The sequence below is a fragment of the Microcebus murinus genome, chromosome 28 (assembly GCF_040939455.1).
Source record: "Microcebus murinus isolate Inina chromosome 28, M.murinus_Inina_mat1.0, whole genome shotgun sequence".
NCBI classification, from domain to species: Eukaryota; Metazoa; Chordata; class Mammalia; order Primates; family Cheirogaleidae; genus Microcebus; species Microcebus murinus.
In genome coordinates this window covers 4,075,105-4,094,718 of record NC_134131.1, presented here as the reverse complement: position 1 = coordinate 4,094,718, position 19,614 = coordinate 4,075,105, and the positions used below count along the sequence as shown (strand labels likewise).

The 19,614-nt window shown below is 45.5% G+C and overlaps 1 protein-coding gene across 8 annotated transcripts in view; it reads left to right on the top strand.

Moving 5' to 3' along the window:
• FOXP1 (forkhead box P1) overlaps positions 1–19,614 on the top strand; it is a 706,173-nt gene that overhangs the window by 81,439 nt on the left and 605,120 nt on the right. For 4 of the 8 annotated variants that reach the window (XM_075998537.1, XM_075998538.1, XM_075998539.1 and 1 more), the window contains exon 1: positions 19,374–19,519. The exons of 2 other annotated variants lie outside the window; for them this stretch is intronic. The gene's annotated coding sequence lies outside the window, so the exon portion shown is untranslated. Of the gene's footprint in view, positions 1–19,372; positions 19,520–19,614 lie in introns of those variants that run through there. 2 more of the 8 variants (XM_075998540.1, XM_075998541.1) reach the window with 2 other exon arrangements.

Genomic DNA, 19,614 nt, shown 5'->3' with positions numbered 1-19,614 from the left:
CAAACTTCAGCCACCTTTGCCTTCCTGGACTCCCACCCCTGTGTCCTCAACTTAGGGAATCTGCCAGGCTCTGTATCAGTCCCTTCTTCCTATATTAGTAGCCTGGAATATTTCTCAAGACTAGGATGATTTCATCCAGACTGGGAATATTTCATCCATCTGTGATGATCATAGGACTCATCTTGATTGTTTGGATGATGATACAATATAGGCTGTTTCCAAGTAGGCGTTTACTGAAGTGTTTAGAAGGGAAGGTCAACTGAATACAGGAGAACAAGGATATAATGGCTCATTAACAAGGATTTTGTAGCCTCAGAGCATGATGGCAGAACACATGTGGATAAAAACTATGAGTCAGAGTCCAAGAACTTTAGTAAAATAGGAAGAGTGATGTCATTATTGTTGTCATCATCATCACCATCACCTTCATCACCACTGCTATTTTATGGAGCTCTTACTCTGAGCTGGGGCCAGGAGCTTCATGTACATTATTGCATTTAATCGTCGTGGTGGTCATGAAGGAGCTCTTCCCAGATTTCCTACCGTGGGATGCTGAAATTGACCAGTGGTCCACCTGCTGCGTTCTGCATCCACCACTGCGTTTGCTCCAAGACCACACTTTCCACAGCCTTCTCCCAGCCAAGAACTGAGGATTGCAGAGATACTAACATGGGCCCATGACCATGTGACACAAGTGATTTGGCTCCAGGATTCTTCACTGACTTGCTGAAACTTTCTTAGAATTGCGTCATAATCTAACACTTTCCTAGCTCAGACTCCCGTCTCTCCCTCTTTCCTCCTCTGTGGTTGGATCCGCTTCATGGTCTGACAGCTCTCTCAGCCTCCTTCAGCTCCTGTTCCCCTCACAGGCATTTTCCCCCATGTCTCCTACTGATCCCTTCTTGGTGTCTGCTTCTCAGAGATCTTGAACTCGCACAATCCTCCAATCCCTCTGGGAGATAGGAATGCTATTGTAGCATCCAGTCCACAGGTGCGGGTTGGGGAGATTGGAGAAGCAACCTTCCCAGGGGTACACAATTCATAACTGGCTGAACCAGGATTACACCCCAGGACCATGTGACTTTATGGCTTGTCATAACTGTGCTGTCTTGTCACTCTCTGGCCCGTGGTGACATGGCAATCTCCTTGTGGGCGGGGATTCCAGATGAAGATGAATAATTGAAGGGAGGCTTGGGGAGAGGTTAAGTGGCATTTGGAGAACTCTCATTTTGCCTCCTGGCCATTAAAGACGTGGGTATCGAGAGAGGAGCAACCTTTCCTTACAGGCGAAACCATTTCTATATGTTAAGGTAGGAGGAACAGCTGGAGGAGAAGAAAAGGCTGTGGATATCAAGATGATTTTTCTTCCTGCAATGCTTAGAATTATCACAGCAGAGTCATATGCTTTGACTTTAATGAAAAAGGTATTTTTTGATTAAGAAAATTCCCAGAGACAAGAATTTGGTTCTATCCAAGAGCAGTAGTAGCTGCCAACAGAGGAGGCCAGGAGTAGCCCAACTGGTTAAGAACCGTGGCTTTGTGCAGCCCCCACAACGCCAGCAAGGAGCTCACAAAGGCCAGGGGAGCGTGAAGTGACAAGGAGAAGCAGCGGGAAAAGCTCTCTTAGCAAACCCCCAAAGACATTGAGAGAGAGAGAGAGAGCAAAGACTGATGGAATCCCAGCTGTTGGTGGCTAGACATAACATCTGGGCAATTACTGACTCTTACTTTTCATTGCAATGTTTTGGTGCCTTGTAGACACAGCTAAGATGTCAGGAAAGTAAATAATTTAGTACAGTTGTTGCTATTCCTTGCTGAGCTGCCTTACGCTTGACATTAGGAAATCTATCTTACTTAAATAAAGTTTTCAATGCTTATTTGCTCTTGTGTTGCAGAGATGGATTGTTTTGCTTTGAGATGATCTGATAAAAATAGCTTTTTCATGCAAAACAATTATGGGTTATATGTTGTTTTATGTTCATGTGTCTGGGAATCTTTCGGGCACATAGAAACGTGACCCCCCACAATCAGTTTTCTACTCTTTGAATAAAAGCTACACCAGGTCATCCATCAATGATGAAGGTGGCTTAGGAAGATATAACATTAGTTTTGCTAAAGAAGTCCAAATGTTTCATTTAAATCTCTAACTGCCTGGAAAACTAGATGTGGGTGATTTTGTGTGCATGCGTTGAAATTATACACTGTCAAAGCCAAGAGTCAAATAAAATTAAAATTTTATTATTTGTGAAGCTCTTGAAATTATACACTGTAAGGATACAAATCCAGGTTTTCTTGTTGTTCCTTTTTGGGTGAGTTTTATTTTCTTAATTTGTCCCCCCTTCATTGCAGAGTTCTTTATTAATTACCCAGCTCTTTTGTGAAAGATTTTTCTGAAGTGGTACCCCACGGACATAACGCCCTGACAATGGAATTTCAGTTTTTTGGTTGACTGCTTGCAAAGAGGTTTTTATTTGGACAGGAATGCAGAGGATTGGCCCTTTTAAACATAGAGTAGAGCTTGCTTTTTTTTTTTTTTAAAGAAATTACTTATGGGAAAATAGTTCAGAGTATCTTATTAATGATTTTCCTCTTGGATTTTTGTTTACTTTCCACCCCCATCCCTCAGATCTTTGTAACTAAAAACGAGCTTCAGTTCCTCATTTTGGCTACAGTGGTTTCAATGTTTGTTGGCATGTGACTTTGTTTAGTAAAGTTTGTGTGATTCCTTTTCTTTCTTTCTTTTTTTTTTTCCCCTCCAGTGATCTCAGTTTGCTAAACATTGCATAATTTTTAAAAAATGTAGTAGATTATTTTTTGGCCTCGCTGAAGTTTGTAGTCATTGCTGTTTTCCACTTCAGTCAGTCACTAAGATTATTTCATGAAATCAATCCAACCCCCAAAGTTGTTTGTTCTTGGCTTTGACTCTGGGTGGAGGTGTGCTGTGATTTTCACGAACTTTGATGTTTTCTGTCTTATGTAGGCGAGGACCTGAGAGCATTCAGCAGTTTCCCCGCCACCAGGGAAAACTGTGTATTGAATAAAACCCTTGCAGTAGATTGCATAGTCCTCGATTCTCTTTGATGTGCATAACTCTGCCAGTGGCTCTCGGCCAAGCGTTGAGGCTATTTGTGGGGGAAAACATAGGAACATAGGTGATTGGCTCTTGGAAAGATCTTTAAATAAAGATCATCTGGTCCGAAGACGGCAAATACGTGGTACAATACCACTACCGCTCTTCCCTTCCATTCCAGACATCAATAATCAATTGTGGCTTTCTTTCTACTGGGCCATCCGTGGCTACAGCACCTTTCTCGACATGGTATCCCAGGCTTCTGCTAAAACGCCAATGGGGTTGGCACATGAGATGGAATCTCCACCACTGTTGATCATGACACATCTCCGGAAACACTTACAGGCATGAGGGTGCTCAGAGCAAGGCAGAGGGGTCTCAAAGTTGAAAATGTAAGACTCAGACATGCAATGACATGAGCTCACACCAGAGCTATGCCACTTGTTAGCTGTGTGAGTTGCAGCAAAGTATCTCCTCCCCAACAAAGTGGGGCTGATAGTGGAGGCTACGTCATAAGGCTGTTGTAAAGTGGAACCAGAATGATCTATGTGGGGCATTCGGCACAGCGCTTGACATCGGCGCTGCGTAAATGTGAGCTGCCATGATCGTCACTGTCATTCCTAGGGACAGGGACTCATTTGTGATCACAAAGCCAGTTAGGAGTAGACCAGGTTTCTTAACTTCAGCAGTGCCAACGTTGTAAGTGGCCAGATGACTCCATGCCGTGGGGTGTGCTGGGCAGAGTAGGATGGTCGCCAGCAGCCCTGGCCTCACCCACCAGATGCCAGTGCAATGCCCCTCCTCCCTCTGGTTGTGACACATGTCTCCAGGCACTGCCAAATGTCCTTTGTGGACAAAACTGATAGATTTTTATTTTTGAGACAGAGTCTCACTCTGTCGCCCAGGCTAGAATGCCGTGGCGTCAGCCTAGCTCACAGCAACCTCAAACTCCTGGGCTCAAGCGATCCTCCTGCCTCAGCCTCCCGAGTAGCTGGAACTACAGGCATGCACCACCATGCCCGGCTCATTTTTTCTATATATTTTTAGTTGGCCAATTAATTTCTTTCTATTTTTTTAGTAGAGATGGAGGTCTCACTCTTGCTCAGGCTGGTTTCGAACTCCTGACTTTGAGCCATCCTCCCGCCTCGGCCTCCCAGAGTGCTAGGATCACAGGCGTTAGCCACCGCACCTGGCCTTAATTGATTTTTTAAAGAGATGTTAATATATTTGTCCCTGAACCCACTGTCAGGGATGCTAATTCCATTAGTTTGTTGGTAAGTTCCGGGGCATTTTTTTTTTTCTAATACTTACTGGTAGCTCTGATGTAACTGCCTCCATCTGAGGCTACAACTTCATCCATTTACCAAGCTGTGGCCAGTTCTGAGTAACCGATTAATAGCTCCAAGTGTTAATTATGCTCTTGTAATAGAATTTAAAATAGTGTCAAGGAAAATGCTCAGAATAGAATTTTCAGTGAAAACAGCTACCTTCCTAATCGTATAATAGTAATAACATTGATGTAATTATTTTGGGTACTTAATAATGTGTCAGACTCTGGGCTATGGGCTTTATGTCCCTGATGTCATTTAATTGTTACAACAGCGCACAAAGCAAGCATCATTATTCCCATTTAGCAGATGATGCGGCAGAGGCAAAGAGTGCCTTGTTCTAGGTCCCACAGCAAGTAAGTGACTGAATAGACCGCCCATCCCAAATCTGTTTTTTCTAGTGCATACACATACACATGCTAGAAAAAGATCTAGAAGGAAATATGCCCAGATGTTTACCTTGATTATTTATAGAGGACGGGATTAAACGTGTTACTTCTACTTACTGTTTTCCAAATTGACTTCTTTGAGCATTAGTTTTTAAAAGTATTAAAATCCAAAATTGTAATTATGTGGTCTCATGACTTTTAGAAAGACAAGTGATTGTGTTTACAACAGTCTATCTCCTACTCATTTGATCTTGCTTAAGACTGATTGAAAAGCAACAGGAATTCTGTTTTGATGTCTCACGTTAGATACCAGGATGGAAACATACAGCTCCTTAACGTAGCACACAGTGACATGGCAGTGGGGGGCTTGTCCACATTTGTAAGCCACTTTTACCTTATAAGGTTGTTCTGTAGGTAATCATATGGGATTTTTAAACATACATATTATATGTTATAGATCCCAAAGAATGTTGGCCTTCAAGATTTTCTACCGTAGGAAATTAGATGCTCATTTCATTGATACTACCAGTGAAACATCTTCCTTTTTTTTTTTTTTTTTTTTTGAGACAGAGTCTCACTCACTCACCCATGCTAGAGTGAGTGCTGTGGTGTCAGCCTAGCTCACAGCAACCTCCAACTCCTGGGCTCAAGCGATCCTCCTGCCTCAGCCTCCCCCGAGTAGCTGGGGACTACAGGCATGCGCCACCATGCCCGGCTGATTTTTTTCTATATATATTAGTTGGCCAATTCATTTCCTTCTATTTATAGTAGAGACAGGGCCTCGCTCTTGCTCAGGCTGGTTTCGAACTCCTGACCTCGAGCAATCTGCCCGCCTCGGCCTCCCAGAGTGCTAGGATTACGGGCGTGAGCCACCGCGCCTGGCCTGAACATCTTCTTTTGAATTTCTCTTTCAATGATTGCCTTTAAAACTGCTTTCTGAAGCAGACAAGGAAACCGGCTTCATTATTGCAGAAAAACACCAAAATAACCCACTTGATCGTCCCACAAGACATGCTCTGAATTTCTGTTTGGTCATTTTCAAAAATCAGACAGAGCCACAGGGCTAACATTTACTGTAAGAAGCGATGTTTTAACCAGGGTCTTAATTTTCTCATGGAAATTCCAAAAAAGGGAGATCTAAACGTGGTTTGATAAATGGAATCATTGTTGGAATAAGTGTAGAGACCTTCAAGGTGACTACTTTAAAATGTACTACACTCATTTGGGAGTATAAATTCAGGTGTGTATGTATGTGTGTGTGTGTGTGTGTGTGTGTGTGTGTGTGTTCATTTATGTTATTTTATAGTTATGCATCATGTTTCGATTCTCAATATTATATTTGCCTGGCTTTATTCTCTATGGCGTGTGTTTCCAGTCTTAATTAATTCTGAAAGATCTTATGTATCTGCTCACATAATTAAAAGGTCTTGGTGATTCTGGGGTCCTTTCAGTCTAAAAGAAAACACATAAATACGTATATTTAACCAGGAGACAGAGTTCACCAAAGGCCCACGCCTCTCTTTGTTCGCTCTTCAGCTTTTGCCTCTTGACTCTGTCCTGTAGGATCGAGCTCTGGTGGAGGTCCAGGTGGCTGAATGTGGCTCCAGGGGCCAACCCCCCCAGGTAGCCGGCTTCCTCGGGTCTCCTCCTGCATCCCTGGTGGCCTCTGTGAACCTTAGCAGGGCACGTTCATACTATTGTCATTGGAGTCCCCGTAAAGAACTTCATTTCTACTCGAATCTCTCATTTTTGAGTTGGGTGTCATTATCATTATTTTATATGGAAAAAAAAGAAAGACCAAAGAAACAGGGACCTCCTGAGGGCAGAGTGACCTTGTCGCCCGATCGTTCACTCATTTGTTGATTCATTTGCTCAAATATTTAAGTGCCTGCTACCTACCACGAGGGTATTTGAAGTGCGCAAAACAGACACATCTCTGGCCCATGGAGCTTACGTCTAGGGAGAGAGACAGACCACAAATGAGTAAATCAATCAAGAAACAGTCAGAATTTTAGATGTTAATTTCGAGAGAGGAAGAGAGGAAGTTCGGGAAGGTTCCTCCAAGGACGTGACATTGAAGCTGAGCACTGAGGAAGAGTGAGGAAGAGTATGCCAGGTCGAGGTGACAGCGAGGTGAAGGCTCTGGTGTCCCGAACATGGCACACCAACCACAGAATAACTGTATTATAAATACGTAAGATCGGCATAAAATAATATTATGCCCAATGAGGCAATCCTGACACAGGTGAATTTTCGAGAGAGGAATTTGCAGGGAGGCTAGGCAAGGTGGAATTCTAAACCATATTTTCTTTCTGGTTATAAACCAGAAGAGCCAAATGTAGCATTGCTACAGTACCAAAGGGCCACTGTCATTAAGAAAAAAACCCAACATATTATGCAGTACTCAGCATGAGAGGAACTGTGATAAAAGCTAAGGTCTTCCCCTTTAAGATTCTCCTTGCCCTAGAAAAATCTGGCTTCACTGGGCCCTGGAGCAGAGCATTTTTGAGAGAGTGTGTCTGCTCTGCTCACATTATTGCGTTTCCCCGGAAGGAGACCAAACTGTTTATAGGGAGGACAGAAACAAACAAACAACCGGGTAATTCGCTTCCAAACACGCAGGCACACGTGACCTTCCAGCCAGCACAAAGATCCACGGGGCAAACAGCAGGCCAGCCAAGCTCCACTCTTGGAGCACAGATACCACTGTTTCCTCAGGGATGACAATACAAAAGATCCAGACCATTATCATCTCTGCCCCAGAATTCTAACTTTTGAATTCTGACCCAAAAAAAAAAACCACGCAATCTGTGCCCCGCGAGCATAAGATTCGTGCTGCCTTAGCACCTTCTGGAAAGACCAAAGGAGATTCAATTGGCCCCTTGGCCTTCCGCTGTTCCCGTGTCCTAAGACAAGCATCCAGAAGAGGCTATTTTCCGTTGCTTGGAGGAAAGGCTGGTTTTGTTGTGCCAACTGGAGTCTTGTAGGGCTGCCAGTAGCTTAATCTTCACTCCCCCATTTCTCTCTGGGCCTAGAAAACTCTTTCCAGTGGAATGCCGCTGCAGACTCGCCAACAAGAGGAATGTGTGTATTCTCTCCCCCTCTCTCCCAACCACCATGGACCTGGCATCGTTTTTGTTTCCTGAATCTCTCCAGGACCTCTGTCTTTCTTCTAGCTAAGTCCACGTGCTTAGAGGCACAGATCAAAGTGGCCTGATTTTTCCACTGTTGGTAAATTAAACCTTTAAACTTCTCTGTGGGCAGCTCTCAACTACCATCTTAATATTCATTACTGGCAATATTCATATCATTTCTCTATTTTTATCCAGCTGCTTCAAAATCAAACAGAAGTTTGATTGGGCGTTTCCGTATCATTGAAGCGATAACCCTAACAGAATACATCCTCTTTGCTGACCTGGTGGGTTTATATTTTGGCAGCTATCAATTCTAGTTTCTTCTTGAAAAAAAAAAAAAAAAAACTCCATTGAAAAATTACACACAGTTCACCAAGAAATTCACTAGAATGTAAGCACTATGAGGGCAGGGATCGTTTTTATCTTTTGTTTACTACTGTCCCCTAACACGGTGCCTGGCGCCCAGTAGCATGCAATGAGTATGTGTTGGATGAATGAGTGACAATGACATTGACATTACACTTACCTGTGTTAGCAGCCCCGGCAGATGGCCACTCCCACCCCTCGTAAGAAGGTTCCTCCAAAGTGGAACTGCTGAAATCTCAAGAGTGATGCTAGATGCAAAACCATCAAAATGCCAAGGGTAGCAGAAGTCTTGGAAACAGTTATTTTTTTAGCAAATTGTTCTATCAAGGCAGTCATCATTTAGATATTGCCCCATGATTAATCACGAAGACAGCAACAACAAGCTAGGCTATGCAAGTTGTCCAGGAGCCGTGGAGAGAGCGGAGGACTCGGTACTGGGAAGGCGGGGGTAGTGATAAACTATCTGCTCAACAACTAGTGTTCAACTGCTCCCTAACGTTCTAGACGTTAGGGAACTACTGTTCCCTAACAAAAGATAAAAACGATCCCTGCCCTCATAGTGCTTACATTCTAGTGAATTTCTTGGTGAACTGTGCGTAATTTTCCAATGGAGCATTTTTTTTTTTTTCAAGAAGAAACTAGAAGTGATAGCCACCAAATAAAAACCCACCAGGTCAGCAAAGAGGATGTATTCTGTTAGGGTTCAATGATACGAAAACACCCAATCAAACTTCTGTTTGATTTTGAAGCAGTTGGATACAAATGGAGAAGTGATATATTAATATTGCCAGTAATGGATATTAAGATGGGAGTTGAGAACAACTGCTTTTGTGCCTGAAAAGCAAACGCCCTGGACTTCCCAGAGAAGGGGGATTTTAATCAGGACATCTTGATGAAGCTCCTGCCCAATTTAAATCAGACGCACCATCATGAGATGGGGTATCCTAAAGTTATGATTCCACTTGTCGCCACTTTCCTTTATTGTGTTTTGCTTTTAGGCTGAGAGCTCTGAGGCTGAGCACGTAACTGACACTGTTGTTTGTGGAGTCGTGGCATCCAATAAAGTCTGCTTAATCATGATGGGACAAGCTTTGCTGGCGAGGGCTTTGCCAGAACTGAAAATGGGTTCTCTGTGGAGTCTACCCAGAGCTCTGTCCAAGTTACAGCCAGCCTCATCTTTAGCCACTCCGATTTGGAAAGGAAATCATCTGGTTGCAGAAAGAACCAGTTCTCGGGCACAGTTAGCAAGGGACACTGATTTCTGCCCTTCCTTCTGGGGACATTACCAGATAAATACCAGTGGCAGGGAGGGGCATGTTGGTAGCCCAGAGAGAGGATGCTGTCCTGCCTGGTCTGGGGACATTTTTTGGTTGTCCCCCCCCTTGGAGAGCAAGTGCCACACTCACAGTGCTTAACACCCTCCAATGCACAGGGCAGGCCCCCAGAACAAAGACCTCTCAGGCCCAACAAGTCAACAGTGTCCATGTTGGGAGACTCTGATCCAGAAGACCCTGCTCAGCTTCATGAGAATGTCCCTGCCTAGGAAGGAGACTTTTTTTTTTTTTTTTTAAATATCTCCATCTTATTCTTATATCAAGAATTGGTGGCCGGGCGCAGTGGCTCACGCCTGTCATCCTAGCACTCTGCGAGGCCGAGGCGGGAGGATCGCTCAAGGTCAGGAGTTCGAAACCAGCCTGAGCAAGAACGAGACCCCGTCTCTACTAAAAGTAGAAAGAAATTAATTGGACAACTAAAAATACATAGAAAAAATGAGCCGGGCATGGTGGTGCATGCCTGTAGTTCCAGCTACTCGGGAGGCTGAGGCAGGAGGATCGCTTGAGCCCAGGAGTTGGAGGTTGCTGTGAGCTAGGCTGACGCCACGGCACTCACTCTAGCCCGGGCAACAGAGTAAGACTCTGTCTCAAAAAAAAAAAAAAAAAAAAAAAAAAGAATTGGTGAGCAGGAGGCAGAGGACCTGGTTTCAGAAGTAGGCGGGGCAGGCAGCCTGGGTGGAATAATTTGATAAACATTGAGATCATCCAAACATAAAAATGTTCCTCTACATCTGAGCTCCACGGCCTAGAATTCTTTCAGTTGAAACCCGGACAAACCCTTACCCGGGAATCGAGATTCCTGGGTTTTGAATCAAGCTCTGTGGCTTCCGCATGCACTAAGATTTACCTGGCGAGTGTTCGCTCTGTGCCCAGCCCTGGGCCAAGCATGCATTTCCATCCTCAGATCCCACCGTCTCAGCAGCCCTGTATGGTGTGTCCAGTTACAGAGGCTTGGAAAGGCTCGGAAATTTGCCCAGGGTGACATGCTCATGCCCCATGGTGCTGAGATTTGCAAGCAGGTATGTCTGAAGCCCAAGACTCGGCCAGTAACCAAGACCCTAACCCTATCTAGCTCTGAGCCCTTTCGACTAACCTTTCTGTCACTCTGTTTCTGCTTGTGGAAAACAAGGAAGTTAAAGCCCCAGACTTTTAGGAACCTTTTGCAACGTTGCAACGTCCCCGATGTGTTCCTTCTTTTTAAGTCCTGCCCTTTTCAAGGCTTCTCTTTGGAAACGAAGACAGCCCCATGGTAGGTAGCAATTGGAAATCCCCACTGAAAGATTCCAAACCTCAATGTGTATCATAACCAACTGGTGAGCTTCTAAAAATGCCTGTTTCCACGTCCGCTCCCCAACAGTGATTTAAAGAGTTTGAAATGGGCTCCTGGAATCCTGACTTTTTGAAAATAAATTAATTTTTTCCCCTGGAATCCTGATATTAGCAATCCCTCCTGTTCAGGTGATCCTGATGCATATAGGGTCTGAAGGTCTTACTCTTCTAGGCCCTTCTGGGGAACAGTTTTAATTGCTTGGTTCTTTCCAGGAAAGGCTGCTGGTCACTGTGGAGGGACAGAGTGTTTGGGGTGACTCAGGGTCCCCAGTTCCCTCACGGAGCTGACTGTGCACTGCTGTCCTGGGGCTCACCCAGGTGGGGGGTTCCCCAACTTTGCTGGGTATTGGAATTACCCAGGAAGCTCCAAAAGTCCTGATGTCATACTCTGGGCCAATTAAATCACAGTGTCTGGGCCTGGGAGCAGAGCTTTGTAAAGATCTCCAGATGATTCCACCGTGTTGCGGGTTCCATATTGTTGCTGCTGCCACGTTGTTGCTTATAAGGCTCTCCTGTGTCCCCAAACCTCAGTATTTGGCACCGTTGTCTTTCCAGATGCCCCCTGTCCAAACAGCATGGTTCCTCCTCTGGTCTCCATGCTTCCTTTAGGGTCCTCATCTATGGCCTTGTTTCTACTTCCTACATATCTCCAGCCAGCTAGACTGCAAGTTGCTTGCAAGTAGGGACTCCAATACACGTGGCTCTGGACTGGTTTGAGCAGAATGAGAAGGCCAGGGTGGGGGCAGAAGAAATGACACAAAGACCAACGCGACCCTCTTGCATGGCTTTCTCCATGGCAGCCCAGATGGAGAACAATAAGATTGTAGGAGGTCACTGTGGCACCAGGCTCCTTGAATAAAAAAATGTCCCAGTAAAATTGTGAACTCCCTCTTCTGGGGAGGAATAAAGAATCCTTCTAAGTAATAGCGCCTTCTAAATAATGACACTTTGGTCATTTGATATTTTGAAAAATGTCTTTGTGGACATGACTCAGAACGTAGACCAGCCCCTGTCACCAGGATGACTGGGGTGACTTTACTAATGCTTGGGATGGAATTTAAGAATAATGAGAGTGCTTCCCAAGTTTGCCTTCTTCTCTTTCCCTCTCACCTTGCTCACTCAAGAAACAAATTCTATCATCTTAAACTGACACGGTGACTCAGTTTCCCCAAAGGTAAGAGACAAACGGGCAGCCTGTGGTCTTGATATACCCCGTGGCTCTGGTTTGACGGGCCCATCTAGAATTTTGAAACTGAACAATATTTGGATAAGAAGCTGGAGTTCTTGCCTCCCTTGGAAATTGCAAAGCTCTTCCTGCCCTGGGCTTGCCTTCTTGGTGACAGCAGTGAGCATCAGCCACTTTTGAGTTGAGGCTGTGTGCTCACACTGGCCCCTGCCCCTGCCTACCCCGTTACAACCCAAGTCAGCAACTTCACTTCTCTGGCCTTCCAGAGCTGTAGCTAAAACTGGTTACAATGCAGATTGCTGGGCCCCACCCATCTTCTATAAGGAAGAAGTGTCACTTCTCTGTTTATATATGTAGATATATATACATATGTATGTGCATATATATATATTTTAAGTATGGATACATATATATTTATTCCATTCTGTGGGTTATAATCCAATATATTATTTCCTTTTTCGCTCAAGATGTCTCGACTTTGGACATCAGGAAACTCGTTCAGGTTATTTCTGTGCTCTTTCAGTAAGTCTCCAAAATACCCCCCTACCCCTGATTTTTTTTTTTTTTTTTTTTTTTAGCATTTACTTTAGCACTTTTGGCTACCACAATATACTCCAAAAGGCATTGTATTTGCCCTACCCTACTCCTGGAATTAACTAGTTCTCCAAGGAGCCCTGATGTCTTTTATTGGAGAAAGGTATTTAGAGACCAAGGTCTGGGTGCTACATGTGCTTATTGCTATTGGGCTGTCACTGCTACTGGGCTCTCTCAAGGGTCAGAGCTGTAAGATATATGTCTGTACACTCGTTCATGCATACACACGTGTAGATTTATGTATCTATTTATCATATATATGTGATATATATATATATATATATATATATATATATATATATATATATATGTATATATCTCCAGATCACCACAGGGCTCATACCAGTCTTGGGAAAATCAGATTTCTAATCTTTGCATAGTTTTCAAATTTTAACACCAGCTCAAGAACACCCCAGGAGGAAATAAGGGAGCTTCTTTTGATAGCTATTTGATGATATTACTAAAAAAGAAAAAAAAAAACAAAACCAAAATTTCAACCTGGCGCTAAGATGTCTCATTGACAAAAACGTTGGCACGTCCCCATGGCACATCCTTCGGTCCCTCCTAAAATCTTCCACGGTTTGGAAGACACAGCCTCTCTGTTCTTGGAGGTGGGTAGACCTGCCTCGTTCCCCTTCTCATACAAACACGGGCTGTCTCCAGTTCTACCGAACAATGCCTATTGTGACGCTGAGCTGGCCCTAGTGCATTCCAAACATAAGCCAAGACACAGCTCAGAGATTAGCATCAGAACTTTGCTTTACATGCGAAATCTTTATTTTGAATTCAGGTACACAATTACTCACTCAGAGAGTTAATTACACAGCCTTAGGACAGTATTAAAACAATGGTTTTAATTATTTTTTCCGACCTGTTGTCTTGTTAGGGAGGTAAAGTGAGTGACTAGGGTCCCTTTGAGAACGTCACAGATATAAATTAACCTTCAGCTGTGAGGGTTACCTGTGGTTCCTCCACGTTCATTCAGGAAACAATTATACTTGGATGGGGCCCCCCTTTCTCTAGTTATACTTAGTGTATATCTAGTAGTGCTTGGATGTGTGGTTGCTAAATTGTTTAGAGAACAGGAACGAGAACCCAGCCAGCATGGCTCACGGGCTGCAGGAGGTGTGGCCCTTCCGTGGTTTGGAAAACATTCTGGGTTTTAAACAGCAACACCTATAATTATGGAGGCGTCATCTCTTCCATAAAAAAACAAAACAAAACAAAGAAAGCAAAGCCCTTCTACTAACAAGGTATAGTCATAGCATGTGTTCAGCCTTCTCAAAGCCTGTCTGGCATTTTGTTCTGGCCTGGTGGGGGAACAGCTTCATCTTTTTTCTGAGCTCTCATAAAACAATACAAAGGTAAACAATTGGAGGGCAATTAGCAACCTCTTTGGGGTAACAGGAGAGAGAAGTCACCCTGCTATTAATGTCAAGGAATTAATCATGGTTTACATAGGTGATTTAGCAGCTTAAGTTTGCAAGTGGCTGAAAAACAAGGAACCAACAAAGTTTATAAAAGATGCCAGTTTGGAGAAGCAGGTATGGCAGGCACCTTCATGGGACTATTTGTCAAGTAGTTCAAGGCTGCAGAAATGAGTGAGATGTCGCCTTTCTCAAACTTGAATGTGTGTGAGGCTCAGCCGGGTGGTTTTGTTAAAATGCAGATTTTGATTCAGTAGGTCTGGGGTGGGGTTCTGGATCCTGCACTTTCAATTACCCTCAGGTGGTGCCCATAGCACACGTGAGCATAACTCATTTTGCAGAGCAAGGCTCTAGAATGTTCTATCTAACCCCAATAGCAGGTGGAGTCCAGCCACCATACTCACTTTATCTGTCTCCAAGATACTAAAATGTTGCCCCGTAAATGCTCAGAGCTTAGGGAACTAGAACAGCTTTTTGGAGTGTAGGACTTGGCCAGATAACTTTATTGTACATTGTAGTTTACAGGGATTACAATCCACTGGGACCCATGTATACACAGTACAGTTACCCATAACCTCTTTTCACAAGGACAAATATTTTTGTGTTTTTAGAAAAACACAAAAATATTTGCAGACCATATTTATTTATGTTTATAGGAAAAGAAAAAAAAAAAGCAGGAAATTCAATCTCGGTAACTAAGATTCCACTCTCTGGTTAGAACATCAGAAAAAATGCACTATTGTCTCTAGATTTGATGCTGAGCCCCTTAAATTCTGCTGTTGGGACACACAGTTGGAAGGCTGGGGTTGCTCATGGTTCCCCGACTAGCTTTTCAAGCCACTCCATTGTCAAACGTGATTTGGTCTCAGAGTGCCTGTTAATGCTGTACACTTTAAAACAAGAGATCTCTTGTTGGTTTCTGGTGTGGACATATAGGGACATCAGAACACAGAGGATGGGCTCCTCTTACCACTTACTGTGAAGCACAAGATTTTCATTAGCCATTTTTATCTTCTTGGAAGGAAACTGAGGAGTTTAAGCTTTCATTTAGAGAATGGTCTGCCCACGCTTGCTAACCACCTCCCTGTGAATCCATTTCTCGCCTCTCCCCTCCCCTTTTCTCTGTGTTTACCCCTACCTGGATGCCTGCCTCTTATGGGGGAAGAAGAGAGGATGAGTAGGACGTCGAACTTGACCTTGACCCTCTGTGGCCTCAGTTTCTCCCAAGAGAGATAGATGCAGGTTGGCAGTCTCGGGGAGGCTTGGCAAGCCGCATGATGCCCGAGGACTGGTGGCTTTGGCGACGTGGAAAGAGCGAGATGGAAATACACGAAGTCAGGACACCTGGATTCTAATCCTTGTGCAACCATTAACCAATTTTATTTGACCTTGGAAGGCAAGTTAAGTTCCCAGGCCTCAGCCTTCTCATCTGTCATTTAATATTCTTAGTTATGTGCACATTTCTCAAAGTGCAAGAGCCGTGGCACCAGGAGGCATTAGAATCACACGTGGAGAACTGTGCTCTTTTCCAACAATCACTTTCAACTCTTCTGGTTGTTCAAAAAAAAAAAAAAAAACACCATAAAACAAAGATTCTCATTGATGTGCCTGTCATTAACCCTTCTCAACATTTGTCATTCTCCCTTTTTTTTTTAAAAAAAAATTCATTTTTTATTTTTGTTTTGCCCTTCTCTAAAAAAGAATTCAGTGACTTTGTTTTCACTGTGCTTGTTTCTAATTTATGGAGGGAGATACCAATTTCCCATTGATAGTAGGAAAAGAAAAATAAAAAGCAGGCTGATTTAAATGAAAATATTTACTACAATTACCATAATAACTGCAGTTCAATGCTTATATTAATTATTCAGGAATTACTGTTTTTACAGATATAGCAAAAATCTGGAAGGTGGTAACTGTCATTTAAGAAACACAGAATTAGGTGATTTCAGTTTCTGTTCAACTCTAAACTTATAAGAGCATTCTGATGTCTCATTAAGTGGTAGACGACCATTCTAGTTTCTGTTCCCCCAAATGTCCATATATTCATTGACACAGTATTTGGCAAATGAAGTTCATGTTTAATGTATAGTTAATAGTATGTCACAGGGCACTCACATATTCTGGTACCTTCGGGGAAATTTTGGCTGCAGTTAACTATAATTTGCTAATTCTGCATTTACATTAGTTTTTTTTTTTTTTTTCCCTGTTACTTAAAATATAATGAAATGGGGACAAGCACCTTTGCCTTGGTATAATTAAAAATAAAATTATGTCAGGAACATCTGTTTTAAAAAGGCACTTCTATTTGTTTTACCACCAAAAGGTGGCGTCCTACCCCCATGCCCTTTATTTAAAAACCCTTCTTGCTTTAATTTAACAAAAAGGAACTTCCAGTTGATTACTGATAAAGAAATTAAAATCTCCCTACGAATGCAACGTGACAGTGTTGAAAATGAACAATATGTTAAGCTGCAGTTAAGTTTCCCTCTTAATGTAAACCAAATGGTCACGAAGTTCTTTAATAAGGCAGCACATTAAACAGTATCATACACAAAATTGAGTACAACATATCATGAGATTTACAACCAGGATTTCCTTTTGTCTGCAAAACTTGTTGGCAACCTAACACTGGCCCTCACTTGCAAACAAATGTAGAATTTAAGGCAGTTTAAGTGCAAAAGGCGACCAGTAGCAACCTAAAGATCTTTTTAGCACGGCAATAATAATAATTTTTTTAAAACACAGTTTAATCTGTAAAACAAGACCAGAGAATGACTTTTTTTTTTTTTTTTTTTACAGACTTTGCATAGATGTGTCACATTTAAATAAATCACTATTCCCCTGAGTTATAATTCTACAACCAGGCATAAACCTATAAACATGTTATATTTGGCATATCTTAGAAATGAAAAACATTTTTTTTTTTTTTAGTAGACTGGCCACTTTGTAGATGTCCATTTAATTCCATGCAAATTCAGGGTATGGTTTTTGCATCCCTCAATGCCACTATATGGTCTGGAACATAGTAGGTGTGTCACATAATGTCACTTTGTCTTGTCAAAGACAACATGAACCCTGGCCTCTAGGAAGCTAGGACATTCTACCCAAGCTAAAATACGTTTGTGTAGAGTCTAGTCTAAAAGATTCAATGAGCAGTCCCGCCTTATAGCAGGGAACTGTGTGCAACGTGCGTGCAACGTGAACTTTACCAGCTAGAATTTACCTTAGCAGTCTCCCTTTTGCTGGCTTTCCTCTGTAGCATTCGAGAATGGCTTTGTTATTATTATTATTATTATTTTTAGTTGGGAAGCAAATATCATTTTAAAGAGGTAGTCTGATGCTCCCCTTGCAATGGAGATTTCAATTCTTCTGTCAATGAATGTTTAACAGTGTATGTAAAAAGGACATTATGCAAAAGAATTTATAACAACCTTTTCAGGATATTTATGACCTACAACTGTGCTGGTCTCAAGACCAAAGGGACAGTAAGCGCCTCTCCTCCCCGCAAAGGGAAGCACCTCGCAGGAATCCGCAGGGGTGGCCTTTAGTGTACTGTCATAGCGCACTGGCCGGGTACACTGTCCAGCCAGTAGCTGGAAATGCTGGGTTTTTGGGGGAGTTTGGCAGCTTCTGGTGGGTCTGAAAGAAATGAATTCTGTGAAACAACAACAAGAAGCCACAGAGATACTGTATCTCTCAAAGTCACATTTTGGAAACACAAAATCAGCTTGCTTGTCAACTTGTGTGGATGAAGGCGACAGGGACACTCGGCTCTTTTGTTTTATGTACGCACCTCTGTTATTCCAAAACATTTCACTCGGTCTCCCCATTTACTCCTTCGAGTTCTGAATTCGACCGAACTCCAAAACAGCAAAAGGGAAAGTCTCACCTTGCCAAGGAATTGGGCAAAGCTGTCGCACGGAGCGACCTGCGGGGAGCAGGGGGTCTGTGCGCCACGCAACCGCAACCGGGTGGCACTTGCGGCCGGGCTTCCCGGGGAGGACGCGGCAGGGACTCAGGTCCCGCCCGGGCCACCCCCAGGGGCCCTGCCTGCGCATCCCTGCGGGGGCGGCAGCTCGCGCCTGGGCGCACGCTCTCCCACTCCCGGACGCAGGGGAGAGCACCCCTCGCCGGCCGGCCGGCGGGCTTTCCGCTTCCTCGCAAACAGGGGCTTGTCCTCCCGCTGAACTTTCACCTCCCGAACTCGCCGCCTTTCGCCGGGCACCGCGCGGAGGGACGGGGGGCTGGGAGGGCCACTCTCCCACCTCCCTCTCCCGGCCACTGTCGCCGGCCGCCGCGCACTTTCGCTTTCTACTGCGGGGAACTCGCGTCCCCGCCGGCCCTCTCCCCTCCCCGCCGGCCCTCTCCCCTCCCCGCCGGCCCTCTCCCCTCCCCGCCGGCCCTCTCCCCTCCCCGCGGTGTCTTTAGCTCGGAAACCGAGCGAAGCGCCCTCGCCTTCCCACCTCGTCCCCAGCTGTGCGCACTGCCCCTCCCGTCCCCCCGTCCCAGGACTCCCCCCCCACCCCCGTCCTCCCTATCCCAGGACCCCCCTCTTCCCAGGACCCCCATCCCCACCGTCCCAGGACTCCCCCCATCCCCCCTGTCCCAGGACCCCCACCCCCTATCCCCACCGTCCCAGGACCCCCCATCCCAGGACTCCCCTGTCCACGACCCCCCGTCCCCACCGTCCCAGGATCCCCCCCCCCCCCCCGCCGGCATTTCCCAGGTCCTCCCAGCCGGAGAGCTCTCCCGCCAGGGCTGCCCGCGCCCCCAAACCCCCCCCCACGCCTGCGGGCGCGGCCCCCTGCCCCCCCCAGTCCGGCCCCGCGCCCCTCCCCCACCCAGGTCCCCCCCCCCCCCCCGCGTTGGCAGTCGCGATTTTCCCCCGCGAGCCCCGTTGTTTACCCAGCAGGTGGATGTGACGTCAGGGACGCACAACAGCAAAAAATAACAACATCTCCCTCCGCGACGTGCCGGCCTCGCGCGCCTTATTTATTTATTTGTTCCGGGATGGGGGGGGCGCCGGGCCCGGGACTGGGGGGGGGGCTCGCGCGCGGGGGCGCGGGGGCGGCGGGGCGGGCGGGGGCCTGCGGGAGCTGCGGGCCGCGCCACCCCCGCCCCGGCCCTGCCCGGCCCCGGCCCCGCGCCCGCCGGCGCGCCGGAGCTAGTCCGCAGCGGAGGAATCTATTGTTATTTACCGCGCGGCGCCGCACGCTGCGCCGCGGACGCCCTCGCCGGGTGCGGGGAGCGCGCGGTGCGGGGAGCGCGGGGGTGCGCGGGGCGCGCGCGCGGGCGGGAGTGGGCGCGCGCGGGGAAAGGCCCGAAAACACCTTAGTTTGCGCCGGGAGGCCGTTTGCAGCGGGTGAGTTCGTATTTTTCCATTTCTGCTCCACTTTTTCCCAAGCCGCCTCCCGCCTTGTTTCCGCCACTTTAAGCAACAACAACAACCGGCGCAGA